At 39.9% G+C, this 26,416-nt stretch overlaps 1 protein-coding gene across 8 annotated transcripts in view; it reads right to left on the minus strand.

The window, feature by feature from the left end:
* The window catches only part of EBF1 (EBF transcription factor 1), a 407,240-nt gene that overhangs the window by 303,876 nt on the left and 76,948 nt on the right, over positions 1-26,416 (minus strand). The gene's annotated exons all lie outside the window — the stretch shown is intronic.

Genomic DNA, 26,416 nt, shown 5'->3' on the forward strand with positions numbered 1-26,416 from the left:
TCTGAGTCCTGAGTCTAAGAAACTAAATAATCTTCCAGTGCAAGAGAGGCTCTCGACACCCCTCAGTGTGGTGTTGGGGAAAAATCCCCCAACAGGGCCTCCTGTGGAGAGCAGAATGACTCCAGGATCTGCCATTTATTTGTTAAGCTCTGTGAGCTTGGCTATATGCCTTGCCCTCTCCGACCTTCTTACAGGGTCATTGTAAGGATTAACTGGATTATGTAGAAAGAACCCAGCACCCTGCCTGGCACAGGATTGCTGCACAATAAAAACCTCGGGTTCCGTCTTGCTTCATATCACAGTGTCCTTTGTGCTACTCCACCTATGGGTAGGGTGGCCCTTGCCTGAAACGATGAGCTAAGAAAGATGATCTCATTTTTGGTCAGAGACTCGCAATGCAATTTTATCACATGACATGCAGAGTCCCCCAAAATGTATTAGTGAAATCTACTGGATTCCAGAGGTGTAATAAGGGTGTCAAGTGCTGCACGAAGAGGATTTAGACTCCCTGAGGATCTTGGCCCTGTTTCTAGCTGTCTGGCCTCCAGCCTTGGAGAATATAAACAGCTATAACAGATTCTGGGCCCCAAATCCAACTTTAATTTACTGGTGACCTCATGGCTTTCAGGAGCATTACACAGGACTTATCTGGAATTCACTCTTTCCAACACCCTTTCTTTTATTGGAGAAATCTGATAATCATGTTGATTTCTCAAATCTTTTTATCTAGAAAGGAATTTTTCTGGAAGTATTTAGTGCTGTTTTAATCAGATCAACAAACATGTCCAGGACTTTATAAATAACTTGTAAGCATGTAATTTCTTAATATACTTCCTGGGTAAATTAGTGATGGCTTTGCTACAATTTTCTCTAATTTTCATGAAATATTTTAATTAACTCTCACTTTATTTAACTATAAAGATTGCTGTCCAAATTTGGACAGTTGCGATTTCTGTCTTTTACCCTGAAGTAAGGGGAGAAAGATATTATTTCACTTTCTTCAAAATGGTTTCTAAAAGTAACTTTAAAATGTGAGCTCATTCTAAATTATTTAATTCAGTTCTCAGTGTGCATTTATAAGGTTGTGGGGAGGTCTAAATCATGTAGTATTTGTGGAAAGTGAGGTGAATCTTAACATAATTTGTTGGAAACACTTTATATTTAATAAAAGTCCACTTAAGCAGCCTTATAGGAACTGGACACTTCTATCAATTATTAGTGGGTTTCTAGTTTAAAGGCAACAAATGCAAAGAATTATGATACTCAAGCCCATTCCTAATAAAAGAAGGCTCACATCTTACATGTCTAAATATTTAAAAGCTATAAAACAAACTAGAAAATGTTTAAATGAAATATGTTATACCTCCTATCTTGACAAATACTTCTTTATAACAACCTGAAAGGCCAACTTTGATTGTAGAATTTTCAGGCTCTTCAGTGTTCCTCTCAAGCACTTGGTGGCACAGGGAGCCCCAACTACACCCCATCCCCTTCTGTCCTCACCTCTGGCTCTGATCCAAATCTCGAAAATCAGAACACAGCACACATTTGAACACAGCAGTGCTCACAATCAATTTCCCTCCTCATCCTCCAGAAAAGCCCTTTGTCCACTCCTCAAGACTCAGGGTGCACACATGAGTACATCCCCCCAGTGGATGCAGAACCAAGCCTTGAAAGTGAACTCAGGGCCTTTGGAGCAGTGAATTCCTGGGTCCCAAGATCTCTGAGTAAGATCTTACAAAAGTGGGCAGTTTCCAGGTGGCCCCAGTGATCTCTCACTCCCTGAGGAGAGGAACAGCTGAGGAAGAGCCAGACTGGGCCCCTCTAAAGAGCAGAGTCCAGGCAGAGGACCCTTGAACTGGGTCTGTGAGCAGGGCTGACCATTCAGCCCCATTCCAAATAAACACTTCACAATTGAGATAGCTAAGTGTTAAATATTTTGCAGTTCTCAATTATCTAAAAATTATGAATCCAAATATGTAGAGTTGCTTATCCTCCATCTACTCCTCAATTCCCCCAAATCCAGATTCTACCCTCAATGTATAAATTAAGCTGCTTTAAATTCCCCAGTGATACTCATTCTGCCAAATCCAACTCTGGCACTTCCTATTGCTCTTTTCTTCCCATTACTTCTTTCTGGGTCTTCTTGAATCCATTTCTGATTTCTGCTGGTGCCTCTCCTTACGCCATGCAAATTTATTCTCCAAACTAGCACAAGAGCGATTTATGAATGAAGCACGTGTAACACATCACCCCTTTCATAAAGCCCTCCAGTGGATCCTGCAGCCCGAAGGAAGACGTCCAAGCCTCCCTAGCTCAGGCCTTTGCTAGATCTACAGCAGGCTCTCCCTCTACTCTTCACCTACATGTTCATGTTCCTGCAACATCAAAGCACTCCTCATATTGTTTTTGCATTCAACAAGAATTTACTGAATGCCCACTATATGCCCCGACAAGGAATGTTTTATACTTTTGCATACACTGTTCTCTCTGCTGTAAATGGCCCTGCCCTGCCACCATCTCCTCCCCTCCCCTGCTACTTCCTCCTCATTCTGAAAGCCTCAATTCAGGACAGTGACCTCCTCTAGGAAATCTTCCACGATATGACCTCCCATCACCTACCACAGCCATTCCCTTCTTCCATGTTCTCACAGTCTCCTTGCATTGCTTCCACTGTACTCTAACTTATTAAATTTTAATGAAGAAATCTATCCCAAATTATGAGCTTCTTCTGGCCAGTCTTATCTAGATTTGTTTTCCAGAGCCAAACACCCCATGTACGCATGCAAAATAAACTAAACCCAATCTGTGATGCTTTCTGCTCAGATGGAAACTTCTCAACAAGGCTTTCCTCAACCCTTCTTTAAAACTGCCCCCTACTCCGCCAGCTCTAGCCCCTAACCCTGCCTTATTTTCCTTTATAACACTAACTACCTGGCACATAGCATATATTTATTTTTCTTCCACATCTAGGAGGGGAGTTCCACAAGGCCAGGGACTTTGTTCCCACTATTGACTGCCTGAATCCACAGTATCTGGAATAGACGGGTATTCGATACATAACGTTGAATAAGCAAATGAATGCACTAAATACCCGAACTACTTCATCTTCCAAAAACTTCAATCATTTGTCTATCATTTTACCAGCCCACCTACCGCCCTTATTGTCATTTACTTAATAACTTTTCTTTAAATTGACTAGCTATTTTCAGCAAAATTATTCTAAAAGGATAATAAGGTTATTTTTTTCTACATATAGTTTAAATATGTAGAAAACCACTCAACTGAAGGGAAGCATAAAAGTAGGCATATAATTATTAAATTCAAAATGTCTGCGTACCTCCTGATATCATCTCACAGGTCAGCACTGGAGCTTTTCACGGGAGTTTACCACACTTTGGGAAGTGCTGTTGACTTGATCAAACAGATCTTTGATTCCCCAACTGTGCCAGATCACAACGCATATTATGTATGCTTTTCACCTAGTACTGAAAAATACCCACAACCTGAAAAGTTTAGTGCCTACACCCAAAGCATTTCTCTGTCATGGAAGCTTCAAAGGCTCAATCCAAATACCACACTTCTCAAATTGCAGTGAATGAACCTCAAACACACACAAGAGTTTTTGTGTTTCATTTTCTCTTTGAAAGAAAACAAAATCTGACAGAAAAAGAAACAAAATGAAAGCCATATTGATGGCTCTAACCCAGAAACTGCGCTCTGAGATGAGGCTGTGCAGCAGCCTGAGACGCAGGCAATTCCTGGGAGTGTGTAATGCCCCAAGAACAGAAAATGTGACCAATGGTCATTCCAAGCAATGGAGACATGACTTCAAAAGTATTAGTACTTATAATTAGTTTTCATTAAAATCCCAAATTTTCTTCACTTCAACCAAGACAGGTTTCTTCCTTAAGAGGAACTGCTTTCAAATAAGTTACGTTTTTTAAAGAACTCCTTACATCTAGTTAAAGGATCTGTCTTCAAATCTTTCTCTCTCTCTCTCTTGGCTAAGTGGGAACATGAGATGTTTTCAGTTAGAGAACAGAAAGTTTTCCAAGCATTCGTGAGAAATTGGTGGGTTTTTGCCTCTTAAAATGCTGTAACTATACACAAATATTTTAAATCTATTCCAAGTGGCAAGTTTTCAGGATTATAAACAGAGAATCGATCAGTATGTTCCAATGTTGACATAGTAAAAATGAAAACTAAGTTCAGCAGTTGCTGATGGTCTCAAAAGTATGCTATCGACTGATCCATAGTGTATATTTTTCTTTCTTATTTGAAATGAAGCACAAAGATTCAATAATAAAAACCTACTGACATTTTAACAAAGCCTCTATCCACCATTACAGACATACATATATTAAAATGTGCATTAAAACTTTATTATAAGAATAATAATACCCAACTCTCTCCCTGTAGTTCACTTTCTCTGCGGTTTTGCTACAGAAAGTTGTTTGTACATCCATCACTGGCATTTTTGAGATACAGTTTTGCGTGGAGCAGCAGTTCTCAAATGTGCTCCTGCAGAATTCTGAATGTCTCTGAGTCTCTTTTATGAGCCATGGGGTCAAAACTATTTTCCTAATATTAATACTGAGCTGACATTTGTGCCGAAGGTGTGAAAGCAATGATGGATAAAGCAATTCATGCCTTGCAAGAATCAAGGCAATCATGCCACACCATACTTACTAATCATTGTATTCTTCTCCATCATGTATTTGCAGTAAAAACACACACACACACACAAACACAAAGCCTCAAAGGCACTTCACTTAAGAATGTTCTTCATGGGCTGGGTACAGTGGCTCATGGGCTGGGCGCAGTGTTTCATGCCTGTAATCCCAACACTTTGGAAGGCTGAGGCGGGCAGATTACGAGATCAGCAGATCAAGACCATCCTGGCTAACACGGTGAAACTGCATCTCTACTAAAACGAAAAATACAAAAAATTAGCCAGGCTTGATGGCACGAGCCTGTAGTCCCAGCTACTCAGGAGGCTTAGGCAGGAGAATCGCTTGAACCCAGTAGGTTCAGGGTGCAGTGAGCCAAGATAGCACCACAGCACTCCAGCCTGGGCAACACAGCAAGACTCTGTCTCAAAAAAAGTTCTTGATGAAGCAGTAAAACTACAAATTTTATTAAACTTTTTAAAATATTAAACTTTATTCAATCTTGACCCTTCTTACATCTTCTTACTATTCTTTGAGATAAAATGAGAAGGCCAGGCAGGGTGCCTCACACCTGTAATTCCAGCACTTTGGGAGGCAGAGGCAAGTGGATCACCTGCGGTCAAGAGTTTGAGACCAGCCTGGCCAACATTGTAAAAATCCATCTCTACTAAAATACAAAAAAAATTAGCTGAGTGTGGTGGCACAGGCCTGTAATCCCAGCTACTTGGGAGTTTGAGGCAGGAGAATCACTTGAACCTGGGAGGTGGAGGCTGCAGTCACGCCATTGCACTCCAGCCTGGGCAACAAGAGTAAAACTCTATATCCCCCTGCAAAAAAATGAATAATACAGATAAAGCTTTTCACTGAATACCAAAGTACAATGGTTATAGTCCAGGTAAAGCATTTGTGCAACTGTCTGAGTTATAAGCTGAAGTAGCTTTGTTTTGTTTTGCTTTTTCCATAGAACAGCATTTTTACTTGAAAATACAACTGACAAATTATGGCTTTTCAAACTTGGATATTGCAAACATTTTCTGAAAAAGTGAGACTATCACTTCAAAGAAAACTATTGACTGCAGGTGTTGCCAATAATAAAATTCAAGCTTTCAAGTAAAAATTAGAATTTTGGAAAACCTGGGTCCACCACTATGAGACTGACAGCTCTCCAATGCTTTTTCTGATGAGATCAGTGGTAATATTAATGAATATAAATTGCTCATATTGTCTAACAAAGTACGTCAGATAACTCAATGAACATAACTCAGTGAACCAACATTTTTCAAATGACCAATACATGATGTTACAAAATGCTGATGGGTAAAAGACCCATTTATGGTGAAAGATGTACCAATGTATTTTAATGTAAAGAGTTAAAAAATTCATTGATATTGTTTCAGGTATCACACCGCAACTAACTTTTAAGAAACTTGCTAAGTTTTGGTGTAGTATCAAAAGAATAGTCACAGCTACCTGAAAAAAAAAATTAATAAAATACTCCTCTTTTTTTCTAACTATATATATATTTATGAAGCTGGATTTCCTTCATATATTCTTTAATCAAAATGACTTCTAGGAACAGAATATAGAAGCAAATATCATATTGTATTCTATTAAAAGTCAGACAATGTAAAAATGTAAAACATGCCATTCTTCTAACTAAACATTTTTGTTACAGAACACGGCGTTACTTTATCATTATAAACTGTGTTTATTTTAACATGTGATGGGGTTGCTATTATTTTTAAATGAGTAAGAAAGATTTTTTAATTTCTCATTTTAATTTATAACACAGTAAATACGGATAGACATAAGCCACATCTGTGAAATTTCTTTGGATCTTCAACAATTTTTAAAGGTGTAAAGTAGTCTGAGGCCAAACGGTTTGAAAAGCACTGATCTAGCATTGAAGAGGCGCGAATCTGTAATCTGTAGCTAAGAGAAATCCACAAATTACGACTCAGCCATTCATTGACTGTGCTACCCTCTGTGCAAGTCATCTCATCCCTCCAAGCTTCAGTTTGCTTATCTATAAAAGAAATTATATTCCCCCACCTCACAAGGCTGTTATGAGTCCTTAACACATAGTAACCCCTTCTTATAATTACTAGCTTCTGATATTACCTTCATCTCGTCATTTTTATACAACTTACTGACACTAAAGTTGTTTAGACTTTTAAAGAGAGGATAAAGTGCCCCCCACAAAAAAAGAGATGAAAGTTCCTCCTCTCAGGGGCTATAGGACCACATAGCTATTAAGCCTGAGTCACAATTCACCACACCAGTGTCTGACACAGTGATTTCACCAGGGATTAGCTAATCTCCTTAACAACTTGTTCCTCAGGAGAGTGGGAACTAAAGATGGGAGAAAATTCTATCACTTTCTGAGGCCACCAAAGTAATTTCCATCATCACCCATCTGTGTGTGTGTGTGTGTGTGTGTGTGTATGTGTGCATGTGTGTGTGTGTCTGTGTGTGTGTGTGTGTGTTTGTGTAAGCCATGTGAGTGCTCAGAGTAGCATAAAACCAATTACTTCAAATTCACTTTTGTAATGGTTGCAGGGTTCCAAATACAGTTGTTATACATAATCTCTGAAACTTTTTGCCATGGTCTTAGGGAAAGGCAACCAGCCCAGTAGAACAAGGTGAGACATAAAAGAACACACACCCATCTGCCATTTTTTTTTTTGTCATTTTCCATTTACTCTTCAAGTCCTGTGGGATAGGTACACAAACTACAAAAATAATCATTTCTCAATTTTCCCCTATTACTTTTTCCATAATTTGAAAACATAAAGCTCTTTCCACTGGCTGCCTTTCTAATTCTCCTTTCTATTCCTGTTCCAGCACAAAAAGAATTTTGCCAATGAAAGTGCTATAAACAGCCATGCCCTCACTGCAAAAGGCAATATGCTGTTAGCCTGACATATACCTCGCTTTTCCGCTCATTGTCAACACAGTGATTGATGGTGTAGTTCATTAATGTGAGACGATTGTCAGCTTTTCCTGAATAAATATAAAAAGAAACAAAGAAATCTCCACCCTTTTCAAGCCAGAGTGAATTATTTCCTATTTTCCAGGCTTAGGTTTAAAAATCCATAGGGCATTCATCTTACAGTAAATGATGAACATACCCTTTAATGGAAGAAATTTTAGTTTGGGTTCAGGGCTGACATAGTTTTTATATATATATAGAAAAAGAGGAAAGAATGCTATTCAAAGGATGAAGCCATATAGGCACCTAAAATTGTACTTTAAAGCAATACTTCATCTTTAGTATACATAGTCATGTAAAATGTAAGAAATTATCACCTTTGGAAATCTGTAAAGTAAAAAGGATCTGTCATGTGCTAAACTGCAATGTAACAAGAATCATAAGTAAAGAAGGCAATAGAGTGGATGGATAGCTAGAGGACTAATTTGCAGCTGGGTAGGAAAGTTGATTAAAATCAGTGCACATCAAAAGGAAGTTTTGTGAAAATAATCAAAACAGATTTTCCTTTAGATCTCTCTTTACTCATGATGCAAGGTTGGGATGTTTCTACTGCCAGATACGCTGACATATATAAGCTCAAGAAAGGTAAGATCTTGATCCCATTTGCCCTTTTATCAAGGGGTATTGCTGCTGTGACTTTTCTCTGCATTGGCATCCTTATCTTTCTGTCTGTTTGAACCGCTTTAACTGACTCTTTGCTAACTCTGTTAGTCACAAGATCAACAAACATCATTGGGTGTGTCTTGCTTTTAGCTTCAGTGTACAAAAAGCAACAACCAGAACAAAAACATCCCCATACATATGGCACTCACAAGTGGATAAACACACAGTGTCTCACTCCAGGCATTCTGTTCCTGTACAGATTTTCTTGGGTGGTAATGTGCTAATGACAATAATAATTTATTCTGAAGATGTGCTAAATTTCTTGAGTTGAATTGTGAAGTATTTTGAATACCACTAGAAGGCACAGGAAACTGAGAACTACAGGAAAAAAGAAAACTGGCATTCTGCCACCACTTGAAGATTTAATCAGATTGTCATAGAAGGTGATTACTGAAGACCAACCAGAAGACCTCGGATGATTTCCTCTTAAAATGACAGCTTGCCTGTGTATTGTGCATTCTTAGAGCACATACGCATGGATCTGTTTTCAAGATGTTCTCATTCTTAGCAATGCAGGCAAAGGGACTTGAAGCCTGACAATGGCTCACACTCACTGAGCACTGTGTACATGCCCACAACCCCTGTGCTCACACTTCATGTATCTCACCTGGTTCAATCCCCACTCCATCTCTAGTAGGTGTGATCTATCACTGCTCCTGTTCTAAGGATAAGGAAGATGCAGCTAAGATTCAAAGTCATAGATAAGTAAGTGGTACAGTCAGGATTCTCACCCAGCCCTGTCTGACTCCAAAGCCAGAACTGTAAGCCACTAAAATGTTGGAAGAGTTTCTATTGAAGAAAAGGGCAATCATCATTTGACTTTAAAATGCTTCTCAGTGAGCTGGGCACCATGGCTCATGCCTGAAATCCCAGCACTTTGGGAGGCCAAGGCGGGTGGATTACTTGAAGTTGGGAGTTCAAGACCAGCCTGGCCAGCATGGAGGAAACTCCCTCTCTACTAAAAATACAAAAATCAGCCGGGCATGGTGGTGGATGTCTATAATCCCAGCTACTCAGGAGGCTGAGGCAGGAGAACTGTTTGAACCCGAGAGGCAGAGGTTGCAGTGAGTCGAGATCACACCACTGCACTCCAGCCTGGACAACAAGAGCTGTCTCAAAAAAAAAAAAAAAAAAAAAAAAACAAAAATAAAAAAAAAAAAAAAAAAAATGCTTCTCAGTGTTATCACATTTGATGTTCATTTCTCCCTCACTCTAACTACAGTGAGTCAGCAAAGCACGTAATATTACGTTACTCTTACAGATTTAAAAAAAAAAAAAAAAAAACAAAGTCCAGAGAGGCTAAAGGACTGTTTTAAGGTCCAACAGCTCTGACTTACAAGACATGGGACCAGAATTCAGGTCTTTCCAGTACACTGTCATTTTGTTATAAAGTAGCAAACAAAAAAGACGGATAGGTAATAGGTAGGTAGGTAGGTAGGTAGATAGATAGATAATTAAAGTCTTTCAAAATCAGTGAGTAAAAAGGTAGTTGTTGCTACCATATTTCAATTTACAACTGCTTAGCTTGTTCTATAATGAATTCCATCTTTCCCTACTAGCTGCCAAGTAGGGAATTGTGCTCTGGAAGTCTCTAGATTCACTGTATGTCACATTATCTCAATGCCTTCAGGTGATAAGATCCTGGATTCTTCATGAGGAAGAAAGGCTAAGAGTCTTGAGAAGCTTGAGGTGGAAGTCGCAACGCTGCTTGAAATTTACAGCCAGACTTAGCATCACGGGAAACGTTTCCTGTAAGGAGCCAGCCGGCAGTGTATCTGCCCATACTTCTCAAGCAGTCATAGCAGCACTCCCAGCATGTCACAGAATAATAAAAACCAGTTGTGAGGAATGGAGAATTTTAGACAAGAGAAGTGCCCTTCAACAAACTCTAGGCTTTACACGTTACAGTGATCCAAAGAACGCAACAGAAAAGCTCCCATAGCTTCACAGCAAATGAAGATAGACAAACTTTCTGGAAACTGCTGGGGTCAGACCTTGACATTCATCCAGAACATCCCAAAAGGGAGCAAACAACCCACAAGAGCAGTAAATTTCTTATCCAAATCTCAAAAGTGCCCCAATTGATAACACTGCTCACTTTTAGAATTTTAATACTAGAGAATAAAACTCCACCTACTACTGCTTTGACTATAAGAACTCAACTCAGAGCAGTTCACAAAGTGTGTGGCCTTTCCCTAAACACTGTCAGTAGGGAAAGTGTATGCATTTTTACTCCTTAAAGATGTGTTGAGTTGCGGGCCAATGAGAATACAATGAACCAACACTGATAATGTACATACAATGAATTTATTCTGTATTCCAAGAGACTCTTCCTATTTTCTCCCCAGCAAATTGAAATTTATATTTGTAACCTGATTTTAAAGCACTCTGAGTGTGCATTTCTCAGAGCTATTAACTGAGTTTGGAGAGCGTTTTATATTTCTTTCCTGTACATTTATTATAGGACATCCAGGAGGGAGAAGAAATTAAAGATCATGAAATATCAGAATTTTGCATGCTTTTGTCTCTTCTGCATAAAGAAAAACAGAATATGAACTTTTGAAATATGACCAAAAATTATGACGATAGAATGCAGTGGTTCCTTAATCTTTTATGGGAGTGGACCCTTCTGAGAATTTGCTAAAAGCCTCTCCCTAGGAAACTGCCTATGACTTAATAAAAAATGTTATGGCAATTTTCGAAGTTTCACTGCCCGACCCCTGAAATCTAGTCTTAAACTGCCTATAGGTTAAGAATCCCTGCATTATAATATTCCCAACACCATATAAAATCAGTTCATCTAATTGACTTTTCCTGTGTGCTAAGAGAATCACAGTTCACGATTTGCTATGGCAAATGCAATCGCTATTTAAATTTTACTGGAATCTAAACTTCCTGACGCCTCTCATCCTCTCTTATTCCTTGGATGCATTACTCAGCTTATGCATGGTGGTATAGAAGAGAATGGAATTAGAAAGACTGTCAAGAAGGCTGCTTTTGCATCTCTGTCGCTTAAAATACAGACCTTCAGAGACAGGTTTCTCCATCAAGAGAAAACTGTGTTTGTTCCCAGTACAATCAAACTGGAAAGGTCACACTTCCAAGAGATAAGGGGCTGAAAAGGAAGCCCAGCTCTTTGGGGAGCTGGGTAATACCACAAATAATTATGTGACAATTTCCACTGGAGTATTTAGTGGGGCTGACACCATGAGTCCTTTACCCTTGTCCCAGAGTGGAGGCCACTCTGTCCATTTTCACAGTCTAATTTTACAGTAGGTTAACTCTGGAAAGGCTGGATGGTAAAGAGGCTCTAGAGGCCATATGAGTGGAACTGACCAATTTTGGTCATTACTGAGCACAGCACTTTTACTCCTCTCTTAGACAGAGAAGTAAGTCAAGAACCATAATCACTAAATCACAAAGCAACCTGGCAATCCCTTTCAGGTAATCCCATCTTTGACACCACCCAGAAATTAGATTTGCAATTTCATACTCATATAACCAATCACAGCCATGTTAAAAAAAAAAAAAAAAAGCAAGCCTGGGAATCTCTCTTGGGTTCTCACTAATGATGAAATTTAAACACAGAATTGATTTGTCAGACCACGCTTAATTATATCCAACTATACCCGAAAATCCTCAAAACATAAAAAAGTTTAGTCCATAAATAAAGCAGGAAAACAACTCCAGTATCTATTCTCTGTTAACAGAAGCTTTCTGTCTAACTTGTTCTGTTCCTTATGAAGCTGCAGAAATGAGTCTGGCTTGAAGAATTCTATTTTTAAAAACTCTTCCTATTTACATATGCTTTACTTCTGAAAAGAATGTCACCTTCCTATTAATGCAACGCTTAACAAAGGCAATGTCAGAACTGTACCGTTGGTGGGGGCTTTGTTTCTCACTTGCCATATTTTGATTGGAATCTGTGATAATTCATGTGCCCTCATTGTGAGACAACTAAAAATTATCATTGTCAATACAGTTTCCTAACAATCCCAGAACCCGGGCAATTAGTTATAAATAAGCCATTGTTGGCAAAATAAAGAATGTCATCTAATGTCTCAGATGAATAAAGGAACATCTGGAAAAGGACGGAGAGAAGCACAGAGAGAGAGAGAGAGAGAGAGAGAGAGAGAAAGAGAAATAAAGGGGACACCAAACTTCTTTATGGGGTCACAGTAAAAACTTTATATGCCTAAATAAAGACACCAAAAAAATAAATAAATAAACATACTTGAGAAGTCATTATCCAATACGTTTTTAAGCCAACTCCTAAAAACAGCTTTTCTGAAATGCTTTTGGACGACTGTTTATATGTTAAAATCAACATTTAAATTGTGTTACAAAGCTTATTGTGTACTACATAAGCAGTTCTAAGACCTCTAGAACAACATAGCTTTGGGTCTAATCCACTGAAAACACACTCTGTGCACATGAAAATTTGGTTCGCTTTGGTTGGGAAAAAGTGAGGAATGTGCTTGCCTCCAAGTTAGAAGAGGGTCAAGAAAGCATTTAAAAAATATATTCCTCCATGAATGACCAAGTAGCCAGGGCCCCTTCGTGCACCTGAGAGATTTGCCAGCCAAGATCCATTCCTGAAAGAAGCATTCATACCTTAAATATGCATTTATTCTCCCCTCCCCAAAATGCACAGTTCCAATTTTTTTTCAAAAATAGGAGTTCAGAAATGAGGGGTGTTAGAAACACATAAGTCCCATTTGTTTAAACCAATGTTAAGTATCATGAGATGTGAAGGAAAGAAAAATCTTAGCAATCAGATAGATTCTAGTTATCCGACAAATGTTAGGATTGATTTTATAAGTTACTTTTCTCCAAATTGGAAAGCAGCTTTCTATCATAGCATACAAAATGGACAACGATCCATTTAATCATGACATGGGAGATAGATTTTATTCTCTAGGCTGTAAGGGCTGCTTCACGTACACTACTTTTCACCAGAATATTATTTCACCTAACAGTCTGAACAATTCATCATGGACTACATGTAAGAATAAGAGATTATTTCTACTGAAACAAGTGGTACCAAACAAAAGTAAAATGAAATGAAATCACTAGAAGTCTAAGAAGTCAAACTTTTGACTCAGGAATTCCGTGTCTAGAATTCTACTCTAAGATTGCAATCAGAGCAACAGTTGAAGATTTATATTCAAAGGTGTTCATCACAGTGATATTTATAACCATGAAAAACTGGAAATAACTAAAATATCCAATAACAAGGATCTTTTTTAAAATCACACACACACACACACACTTTAGTTAAGAAACAGACGAGGAGGCTGATATGAAAGAAAATAAAAAGAAAAGAAACCTCAAATCCATTTACCTGGGAATTGGTGTAAATAAATTATTTTGGTCTCCTTTTTAAACTTTTTCTTTCTTTCTTTCTTTTTTTTTTTTTTTTTTTTTTTTTTTTTTTTTTTTTTTTTTTTTTTTTTTTTTTTTTTTTTNGGCAGGCTGGAGTGCAGTGGCGTGATCTGGGCTCACTGCAGCCTCAGCCTACCAGGTTTCAGCAATTCTCCTGCCTCCAAATAGCTGGGATGACAGGCATGCGCCACCATGCCTGGCTAATTTTTTTTTTGCATTTTCAGTAAAGACAGGGTTTCGCCATGTTGGCCAGGCTGGTCTCAAACTCCTGACCTCATGTGATACACCCACCTTGGCCTCCCAACGTGCTGAGATTACAGGTGTGAGCCACTACACCCAGCCTAAACTTTTTCATATTGTCCAAATCCTCTGCAACAAGTAATATCAGCAAAGAGACACTTTCAAAATGTCAAAATGGCTTTTATCAGTTTAAATTCTAATTAACATCATCTCTTTTAGACTCAAAGAATGTAAGATGCTGGCAGAAGGAAGTGATTTTGACCTTGGCTGAGGGGAGGCTCTACCAGGGGAAAGCTCTTCCAGCCTCATGCTCTCCTCAGCCAGAGGAGCTCTGCTTTTATTTACTTTAATTATATTTTTAACTTGATGTCAAGCCAAGCCCTTTTCAATTTATGGATGAGGAAACCCCCCAGAAAAGTTAAAGGTCTTGCCTAAAGTCACACAGCTTGTTAGTTGAAGATCTCATATTAAAACTCAGATGTCTTCATTCAGATAATCCTGTGTCCACTTTGTGGTTCTGTCTGTTCAACAAAGAGCACCTGTTTTCTGTTAATTGTTTTATAGTAGTCAGAGACCCACATGGAACCACCCATATTGTCCTGCACAATAGTTTCTCCTCCAAAACCTACCCCCAACCTTGTGATTGTGTAGAACTTGACAAAAGAGCCTAGTTTAAGAAATGCCACTAGGAGCCAGTTAACAATAAAATATCAGACTTTCTTTACTATGCCAGCCCGGGTCTTAAAACATTTTTGTAAATGATCACATCTCCTTAAACTTTAGAGTAACAGTTCTTGCTATGAATACGTAAAACATGGTTTGACCCACCGAGGACAACTTCCCGTTATCTAGGAGATAACTATTTTAAACATCACATATAAAACCAGCAAAAAAAATTAGCCAGGCATGGTGGTACAGGCCTGTAGTCCCAGCTACTCAGGAGGGTGAGGCAGGAAAATCCCTTGAGCTAAGGAAGTCCAGGCTGCAGTGAGCCAAGATCTGCACTCCAGCCTGGGCAACAGAGAAAGACCCCATCTCAAAAAAAAAAAAAAGCAAAAATAAATTAAAGATGAACTAGAATGTGATATTAACATAGCTGACACTTGCTTTTCCATGCAAAAGAAACGTGGAAAACCTCAAAATCATTTTATTTTATCTCTGCATAATTCGTGGTTAGGTTTGAGAGTACATCAGAACTTACTCCCGTTGCAATGTATTACTTATGCAAAATCTAAAATGCAGACACTCTTTTGTACCAAAATACCAAATACAGGCTTGATACTTAAGTACTAAGTTAATGCAGAAATCATATCTGAGTGATGATGCCTGGTGAGCACAAAAGTATACAGCACAAAAGAGTCAAGTCTAACTATTGAAATAAAAGATTGTAGTTATGCCAAGGAAAGGGCAAATTTTCAATAAGGTATCTGACCAAAAAAAATGTCACGATATCCTTACAGATGAGATGGAAATGAGTGGGAAGACGGATAGACACAGACAGGAATGTAGTTTGCAGAATTCAGATCTGGATAAATAGCCTTACCTAAAGACGTTACCAAAAGCTCTGTGGACAAATGCAAAACCAACTTCTGCTCTTACAACACCTCCAGTATATTACCTGTCCACTACTTACACGATTGCTTCTTCATGTGTTCTATTGTTCCGAAAATTATTTATCTTTTGCAAACAAAGAGGAAATGATCTGTGCTAGGTTTAAAACCCCGGAAAATACTCCCCCCAGAAGCATGACTAGTTTGCATCTTTTGGACAGCTAAGATCAAAGTGATTTAAAATGTTTATTTTTAAAGTAAACCATTTATACTGATCTTTGAAAAAGCTCTTTCACCCTTTAAGAACTGTATTTGTCTGCACAACTCTTCAGAGACATACTAAAATCACACTACATTCAAGATGGCACTATCAGGACTGTCGTGCCTGATTTATCTGACACCATCTCAATGTCAGCTTCACAGGGAGTAGATCCAAAGGAGGGCAGAGAAATGCATAGGGCTGGACCTGGACAGCAAGCCTCCGTGAGCCGGGTAACGAGATGATGTGCACCACAGGGCTCTTTAATTGAAAAAAGCTGCAAAGAAACAATACCAAGGGGAAATCATAAACAGTGTTTTTTGGGATCACTTAAGAAAGTAACCTTCGTGAATCTCCAACTTCTGTTTACGGAGAAGGAAGTTACAACTTAAAGTCCAGTTCCTTGCAAATTATAGACACATGCCATAAAACAGGAGATACAAAATGCCACAAAGACTTGGGGGAGGGTGAGTCCCGTGCCTTTTCCTTTTCAAATCTGGAGTGTGATTTGAATTGCATCAGGGTCACTATCTGGAGGAGTTTTCTCAGCCGCCTAACTTTATTTCACATCTCAAACACAACGCTTCTTTTATGAAAACCCAGTTTAAATATTAATGCGTGTTTTCTTAAGGAAGTTGAAGGCAAATCAACTTCCTGGTACCCAGGGTATCTGATTTCTAAAATGGTCTAACACTGATTGTCACAGCTCCGCCAGATGTGAGGGGTGAAGCTCTGTAAAAAACGGAAAGGCCAGCTTTCAGGCTCTCTGCTGTGCGGGTCCCACGCCTCCCTGAGCTGCATCCTCTGAGAGTATATTTTTGTTAGCTGGCTGCCGGAAGCCCTCAACTGCCCGAGTTGTTTTGTGATCCTATAAGGACCTTCCCAGCCGTGCTGTCAGTCCTGAAATTAAGAGTGTGTTTGTGTTGGTAAGTTTGGGGGGCTGGTTAAAATAATAAGTATTTTCATCAACATCGCTGCTTCAGCAGAATGGAGGTGGGTGGGGTACCAGAGGAGGGCTCTAAAGTTTGCTAAGCAGCCTATTTTGAGAAAACCTTTGTTCTAAATACTCTTGTTACCTCCTGCATCAAGAAACAATGTCTTTTGTTAGAACCGCCCCCCCCTTCTCTGACTGCTGCGTTTGTTTACTGACATTTTCAATACTGGGCAATACAAAGAGCATTTCCTCATATTAACTCCAAATGTCACAAAGAAAAAGTCTGGTTCTAAAGAAGCCTGTCTAACCAGATAAGATGGGCTCAGTTAAGAAAAAATATAATGAAAATAAATCTTGTGCTTTAATGTGGCCCACATAGCCTTTGTGGAACCTTTTCTTTGGCTTTCTTGCTGTGTCATTCAGAAGCCACTTGGCTTTGCACCACTGTAACCAGGAGAGACCCCACTGCACTGACCCTGGTCTCTGCTTAGAAAATGCTAATGTGATCTGAAGAACCCTTGGCTTCCATGTTGGTTAAGAGTCTAATGATGCCCACTGCCATGGGCTGAAATGCATCTCATTCCACCCCAAAATTCACATGTGGAAGTCCTAACTCCCAGCATTTCCGAATGTGACTGTATTTGGAGATAGGGTCTTTTTTTTGAGACAGGGTCTCACTCTGTCACCCAGGCTGGATGGAGCGCAGTGGCTTGATCCTCGACCTCCCAGTCCCAAGCAACCCTCTCACTTTCCTGAGTAGCTGGGGCTACAGGCATGCCACTATGCCTGTTAATTTTTGTATGTTTTTTTGTAGTTTTGTTGAGACAGGGTTTCACCATGTTGGCCAGGCTGGTCTCAAACTCCTAACCTCAAGCAATCCCCCCACCTTGGTCTCCCAAAGTGCTGGCATTATAGGTGTAAGCCACTGCACCTAGCCTTGGAGATAGAGTCTTTAAGAGGTCATTAAAGTTAAATAAGATCATTGGGGTGGGCCCTAATCCAATATGACTGCTGTCCTTATAAGAGGAGGACATTAGAACACAGACGTGCCCCGGGGAAGACCATGCAAAGACACTGGAAGAAGATGGCATCTATGAGCCAAGGAAAGATGCCCTCAGAAGAAACCAACCCTAACAGCACTTAGATGTCAGACCTCTGGCCTCCAGAACTGGGAGAAAACAGATGTCTGCTGTTTAGAACACCCAGCCTCTGGTACTTTGTTACAGCAACCAGTGCACTCATTATGCAACTGCTAAGCTTTAAAATACATAAATTAAATATATTTATATACTTTATATAGGGTTTGGACCCTATATTCAAACTGCTAAGCTTTAAAATATATTTGTATATTTAAAATATATCTGTATATTTTATACACACACACACACACACACACACACACACACACATATATATATATATATATATATATATATAAATAACTCCTTTTTAAGCAGCCCTTCTAATTTACCAGAAGATGATCCATAAGTAATATATGAATTTTCAAATTGGTTTATTTTGTGGATATTTGTGAATCACCATGCCAAGCATAGGGAACACGAAGGTCAGCAAAAGCAGACATGGGCCCTGCCCTCAGTGAGCTTACAGACTAAAAAAGGAGGCAGGCATGAATCAAACAGTTCCCCTATAGGACTCTAGGCACATCTCTGAAGGACAGTGGCCCAGTGTTATGAGAGTGAAAACAAGAAGCCTGACAACTCAGGAACTCAGAGATGCTTTCTTGAAAATAGGATCTGAAGGATGAGGAACACTTGAATGTCCAGAGAGACAAGGAAGGTGCTCCAGGTAGAAGGGTCCAATTGCAGAAGGACCCCAAGGTATAGGGAGCATGAGTGAGGCTGGAGGCCCAGAATTCTGTGCCCAAGATCCAGGCTGAGGCTGGTAAGGCAGAAGAGGATCCCACCACCAGAGCCCTACGGTGGTGCAGTGGGGACTGATCCAGATGGGTTCATCCAGTGGGAAACCAATGAAGGACTTTAGCTTAACACGCCCACCCATCCCTATCCCCTGCACTAACACCTCGAGACTGATCCAGACTGAAGGCAAAACACTCTCTGTCTCATGCACATCTATCTCTCCAGCTCACGCTCCTCCCAAGCAAAGATGTTCGCTGTTAACACCAGTCTTCAGCACTCCAAAGAAGAGTTCAAACTTCTGATGGAAAAAGTATGCCTCTCTCTTAAGCCAATCTAAAACAGTGGTAACCTGGATAGATATAAATATAGATCCAGATGTGAAATTTCCCAATAAACCCTCTCCTTTAAAGGGTAAGTTCCAAATTATTTTAAATTATAGTTACATCAACATTGGGCTTCCTAAGCACACAATGTAAAATTAAGTTCTACAGAGAAAGGAACCATCTGTGAGAGTATCAACAGAAAGAAAGAAGGTCAACATTATCTTTTATGATTTCTTCTCCAAACCTTTTAAAATTCATGATCAGTGAATCTTACCACCTCAGCCTGACAGAAAAATAGATATTAAACTAAAGTTACAAGGTAGGCAGAAGATTCCAAAGTATTATTTAATAGTGAAAACAGATCATGGAGAAAATGTAGAAACGAAGCATCTTTCTCTAGTGACAATGTTACCATGTACCCCAAGTTAACAGAAATGAGGAAGGATTTGCCATGTTTTAATTAAAAAGAGCTATGTTTTGAATGATGCCAACTATAGGACATTATGCTAAATGCTTTCCAAAGTCTCACTTATTCCTCATGACATCCCTAACTAGAGTTATGCTAACCCTAAGGGCGTCATGAAGAATACGTGAGAATAAGTCATCATCATTTTCACTTTATAAATGAAGAAAGCAAGAGGAATGTAAGTGACTTGCCCAAAGTCACTATGGTGACAAAGTCTATTGCTGACCCCAAATATCTCTTTGCTCTTTCATCTGAAGTTATAACATCTTCAATGTTTATCTGAGTACATGGCTGCCCATAATCAAAACTGTATTTCTCAAACTTCCTTAAAGCTAGGTAACCATGTGACCGATTTCTGGCCAATGAGATGAAAGCAGGGCTTTCATCTGCGCTACCTGCGCTACCTGTACTATGCAGGCCATGTCATTAAGAGGAGGGGTCTGCCCTGCCCCTTTCCTTCCTCCATTCTGCCGCTAGGAATATTGCTGTCATGGCAACAGCTCCATCTGGGAGAGCAGGGATGAGACCGCCCTCCAGGGATGACAGAAGAATATGCCAGAGGGAACCTGGCTGGAGGGCTTTGAGGAAAGAGCTTCCACCTCAGGTCCAGGCTGCCTATTTCCAGGCTTACTTTATGTGAGAGTAATAAACTTCTGCCTTATTTAGGCCACTCTTTTGTTTTGTTTTGGGTCAGGCCAGAGGTTCCCTCACTTGAAGCTGGATCTAACTATAGCTGATGGAGTCACCTAAAGAAAAACATGGAACCCTGAGCAAATGATTTAATCTCTCTCAATTTTTTAATCTGTGAAAGAGGGTGACTAAACATACCTCAGAGTATTGTGTGAATTAAATGTGATAGGATGCAACTTCAATATGTAGCGCAGTCCCTGGCATATCATAAACCCTCAGTGTCAGCTACTGCCGGTAAGTTCCTCGCACAACAGAACGCATGGTGAACTCCCACAAAATTGATGAATTTCACCGTATTCCCTGTAACAACCAGGAAGCTCCAACGTCCAGCTATACTTAAGGTTGAGGGCCTCATAACTGGCACTCTTGGAAGCTGCAGGAACTCAGCATGGAGCTGATCTTGAAACAACTTCTAGAGATAAGGTGGGAGTGGCTGAAGTGGAGCCAAAGCACCTGGAGGACCTGAACCTCAGGCCAGGCTGTCCTCCCCTTCGGGCTGCCTATCTGCTGCCATCTCCATTTCCAAAGAATGCCTCTTCATGCCTGGCCAGATCTCTGCTCCCTAACTTCAGGAACACAGAGACTATTTAAACTTCAGTGGGTTTTCTCCCCACCCCACCAAAGCCCACATAAAGAACATGCATTATTCTGTAAGCACTGGGGCCAGTAGCTATATACGGTCCGCATCTGTGTCCAACCACCTGGAGTCAGGCACTAAGAACTTTGACACATCTAGAGGAATTCCATTTAGCCAAAAGTCGGGTCCTTGAGTTAGCCCGAAAAGCAAAAATCATGTATAGTCAACACTGCCATTGAAAGTCACTTAGATTGCCCATAAAATACCACACATGTGGATTTGTGTTTACAGCCTACTAAAATTTGAGAACCACTGAGCTGAACCAAAGAAAGGAACAAAAGGAAAATCCATATGCCTGTATCTGGGCATTCCAGCTATCCTGTTTTTAAGAATATTATTAAATCCTTAGCATGTCTGGAGATGGGTAGAGACTGTCAAGGGTTCCTCCTTGGCTCTCTTAAGATTAAGCACATAAAACATCCATAGAGGTTACTAGATGTGTTTCATGAGGTGAGGATTAAAAGAGGTAATGCCGGCTGGGCGGGGTGGCTCATGCCTGTAATCCCAGCACTTTGGGAGGCCAAAGAGGGCGGATCACGAGGCTAAGAGATCAAGACCGTGGTGAAACTCCATCTCTACTAAAACATACAAAAATTAGCTGCACATGGTGGCAAGCGCCTATGGTACCAGCTACTCGGGAGGCTGGGCAGGAGAATTGTTTGAACCCAGAGACAGAGGTTGCAGTGAGCCAAGATCACGCCACTGCACTCCAGCCTGGCGCCTGGTGACGGAGCAAGACTCTGTCTCAAAAAAAAAAAAAAAGACGTGATGCCTATGCAAACATTCCATACGGAACCTAGTCCCTAGAAAGTAAAGCAATAACATTTCCTGGACTTAAATCTAGAGCTTGCTTGATGAGCTCTACAAACACGTTGTTCTCTGAAATGCTGGAGAGGCCAGTGGCTTCCCATCTTTCCAAGTTGTTTTTGTCAGCTCTGGCCCCTCTGACTGGCTACCACCCTCTTTTGCCTTTGGGAATTGCTCTCTTATGAATTAAACTTCTTGAGGTGAGGGTCAAAAGACTTGAATCAGTTGAAACGTGGGCATCAATTTAACTCAAAATGTGAGTTAAAATGTGGCTCCAATGATGATAGTGATAGGAAATTTTAAGTGCTTGCTCTTTTTTTTCTAACAGAAAATTAGATTTTAGGGCTGCACGTGGTGGCTCATGCCTATAATCCCAGCACTTTGGGAGGCCAAGGCGTGAGGATCAAGAGGTCAGGAGTTCAAGGCCAGCCTGATCAACATGGTGAAACCCCGTCTCTACTAAAAATACAAAAATTAGACAGGTGAGGTGCCGTGCACCTGTAATCCCAGCTACTCAGGAGGCTGAGGCAGGAGAATCGCTAGAGCCCGGAAGCCAGAGGTTGCAGTGAGCAGAGATTATGCCACTGCACTCTAGCCTGGGCGACAGAGCAAGACTTCTTCTAAAAAAAAAAAAAGAAGAAGAAGAAGAAGAAAATAAGATTTTAAGCAAGATTATGGCAAACAAAAGAAGCGTGATTCCCAGAAATTTACCATGTCTTCTAAATAATCCAGGCACCAAGGACTCCATGCCCATGACTCCAATGCCAGGTGTCAGGGTCATCATTACTGGGACTTGGGCGAGGACAGCTGGGCACACACTGACCAGCCAATCAAACCTGAGCTCAAGGCATGAACTCCATCTTTAACTCTAATCTTGGATCAAAACTGATCTGGCAGGAGGACCCCCTAGAGGCAGACCTTTTTTGACCTTAGGTTGGTCTAAGAAGGAAGAAGGGACAAGTAGATAAGTCCATGGTCCTTCACCCACAGAAAACCGCAAACACACTTTGAGAGATGGCCTTAGAGGAAAAACCCAGCTCAAATTATTTAGAGCAGTGAGTCCACTAGAAATGTAATACAAGCCATGCATGTAATTCGAAATATTCTGATAGCCACATTTTAAAAGAGAAAATAGCCAAGTAAAGTTAATTTTAGCAATGTTTTATTTAACCAATGATACCCAAAATATTATTTTGACATGCAATCAATATTAATGATTATTGATGCATTCATAATATTCCAAAATCAGTGTGTATTTTATACGAAATCCACATTTCAACCTGAGCTGGCCACTTCTCCAGTGCTCAGTAACCACATCCATATACCCTGTAGCTATAAAAGAAAGTTCACAAACTAGCAACTCACAGACTAATTTTGTTTTGTTTTGCTTTCATAGTGATTTAACTTTTTGAAAATTAGTTACCATCACTTAAAATCTGATTTCACATTAAAATGCCTTCTGGCTTTTGTCAAAAAAAAATCATCTCTGATAACCCTGGGTTCAAACTCTCCAACAGCCACAAGCAGAGAGAACCAAGAATGAGCCTCAGCGCTTCCCATTAGAAGGCACACTCGCTTCCAGCTTGCCGTCTCTCTCACCCCCCATTCCTTCAGTACCTTACATTTCCTGCTTGGACACATCCCAGTAGGTCTAATAAATAGCAAAGTCTCAACCTTGTGGAGATAACATCAAAACTATTGGCTTGTTTAATGTGGTAAATTTTGAAAAAGAAATGTATTTATGCGTTTGTACTTTATTTGTTTTCCTACCAGTTACCATTTATGTTACCATGAACTCTGAATTTAAATGGGGTCATACACACAAAGAAGAAACAAATCCTTGCTTACTGATTCAGGAAAAGACGGAAATCAGCCTAGGGAAGGAAGCGATGCTATTTACTTTGTTTTTCAAATAACTGAAGACATAAAACTGAGAAGGCTAAGGAGTATTAGGACACCTTATTATTCAAATGCATCACCAAAAGGACAGTCTCTAAAAATACTAGTGCCGTATAAACATATTTCTCCCTGTATTGCTTATTTCCCACATGCGGCTAAGCACCCAGTCAGTCTCCTCTCTGTAGCTCCCATTACTCAGAGGCCCATTTCCTGTCTCCCTCATCCCTGTCCCAGCCTCCTGGGCAAGGAGCCATGGACCCCCCCACACCTCCCATCGCTAACCCCACCCCCTCTTCCTTCTCTCCCTCACACTGGACATTTAAGGATCTTTCACCACTTCTCCCTGCTAACTGTTTTCTCTCCTTATCAAAATCATCCAAGGACATCTAGATCTAATCCAAGCTCTCAACTATAGCTTCCAGTCATTCCATCAGCTACCCTGTTTGTTCCTTCACATCCAGTCAATAGTAACACTATCAGCACACCAACAACAGTGACTTCAACTATGATGTGGGAGTTCTCAAGTTTGGGTATAAGATAAAAACTTCAGAAAGTCTAAATAATCTTTGCGAATCCCTGAAACTACACATAGAGTGCAGGATGAGTGCATTTTCAACCTTGTGCGTTAATATCTATAAACAAATGTCTGATCATCAGCCCGTTTACATTTTGGGCTCACTACACAGTGAGTGTATGAAGAACATTATTTAAACTATCCTTGGCATTCTTTTCTCTTTTTAATTTTTTTCCCATGCTCATAGTTGAAATCAGAAGCATAATTTGCATGCACAATGAGAATTGACTGTGATGATAAATTTACAACAGATAACACTGGCTAAGCACTTCATAATGTGCTAGGCCCTGAACCAAACACTTAATAAATATTCTATCACTTAATCTTTACGCAAATTCTATGATGTAAGAATCATTCTTTTTGCCCCCATTTTATAGGAACAGGCTTGGAGTGGTCAAGTAATTTGCCCCAAATCACGCAGTCAGTAACACTGCTAAGAGTTGAACCCCCAGGTCTGTCGCAGAGTACCCCTTTTCAACAACAAAGTCCACAGCTTCACTCCTTCTGTCTTCTGTCTATAAACTGAAAATATATCTATAATTGCCATCTACTGAGTCTGAGCATTCACTCACCTCCTCGGCAAAGACTATAAACCGCCCAGATCTTGGAGCTGTCCTGTATTTCCTTCCTACAAACATGACTGTGTCCCCTCCAATCATTGCAAGGCCAATAAGTGTTTACAGATGGCAAATGTTTAGTACCAAAAGTTCAGAAGACACCCAAACCAACCATAATTCCCACGACCAGAGAAAAGTTTTTAAATGTTTATTAAAGTCTACTGGGGGTAAAACTCCTCCCCTTCTCTCCCAAGACTCCATGAGAAAGCACTTTAGTAAGCCACCACATAATTTACTTTTTCTTCTGTAAAAATTCGAAATCTCTGTATAATTTCCCACAACATCTAACAAGAGAATATTTAAACTAAGGAATGTCTTGTGGATATAAATGTCGGGCTCATGTAACTGTGTCATGTTATATAACTAAATAATATCCTAGACTTCCTGTGTATACCTGCATAACGGTACTGTAAATATAAATGAAAAATAGGTAATAATTTATGAAAACTAATTTGCATTTCCAAATATAAAATGTGTAAAATCCAACTAATTAGCAAGAGTGAGGGCTGAGGTGTTTCTATAGCAACTATAAAAATGCTAAATTATTTTTTTCTCCAAAGTGTTTTATATCTGCCTCATTAATGCTTGTTTTTCCCATTTGTTTTGTGGATATTTCCAAAGCGAAAGGTTTCAAAGATTGCAAAGATTTTCTGCTTTATCGCCAAGTTCAGGAAGAGCTTTCTCACTGAGAAGTGTCTCATGTACTGACAGCAATGTGCATTAAAACTGGATTTGGTAGATTTTCTTTCATGCCAGTGGCTCCATCTTTTGTTCTTAGCTTCTTCCTAAATTCTTCTTTTCTCTTACTGCCCCGAATGGTCTCGGTGCATCTCTGCTAAGGAGACATTAAGAGGCTCTAAGTCCTTAGAGGGTAGGACAATGTCTTACCCATTTGTGTGCCCAGAGTCTAACACAGGACTTGGCAGAAACAGGGCTCTGCCTCAGCCCAGCAGGCCTTCACAGTACCTGCCAAAGCCCACTGCTCAGTCTTCTCCAGGCCTTCACCTTCCATCAAGCCATGTGGGCTCCTTTGCTCTCCTCACCACCTCCTCCTCTCCGCAGTTCTGTGCCCAGCTCAAGCCCCATTTCCTCCACACTCTGTGGCCAAAATACCTCACCTACTTTGTCTCTTCTTTAAACTTTGATTATACTCGTGACTAGCACCATGGAATCTAGCTCTGAACAAGTTTATCTTTTCTGTTAAACTTGCCTATTCTTCCTAGCTGGATTGTAAACTCCCTGAGACAAGAGTTACATCTGATATGATTCTTACCACTCTCCAAAGTGCCTATTACAGTGGAAGTCATAAAGTAAATAAATGCTCAGAAAATGTATCTGATCCAGGCAACTATGGAGATAATAACAATTATTTAATAATCTATAGTTATGTAATTTACACAATGAGGAGGAAACATATATAGTATAATAGTTATGAATAATATATGTGAATATACTTAATATGACAACTACCTGATCTTATTTGCAATGAACACCTTCTGACCCTTGACCTCTTCACAAGAAGACTGGCTCTGAGTGTGCTGAGAAATCTTCTCTCTCTTGCACCCTGGACAATACTGGAGTTATTAATTCATGCCATGTTCATTATTCAAGCTCAGTAGCAACTTTGAGTTTGTTCTCAAATTTCTCTCTGCAACTTTCTTACTTTAGTAAATTGAAACTGAAGACTCTCGTGTTTAATTATTTCCCAAAGCAGTATCCTGTTGTTTGACCGGGCATTGGGGGGGGCTAAAATAACTTAACACTTAACAATGCTACCAACCTTGGAGGAAGTCCTTGGAATCTCCCGCCAAAAAAAGGGCAACTGCACTC

This window comes from Cebus imitator, unplaced genomic scaffold (genome assembly GCF_001604975.1).
Source record: "Cebus imitator isolate Cc_AM_T3 unplaced genomic scaffold, Cebus_imitator-1.0 Scaffold291, whole genome shotgun sequence".
Taxonomy (NCBI): domain Eukaryota; kingdom Metazoa; phylum Chordata; class Mammalia; order Primates; family Cebidae; genus Cebus; species Cebus imitator.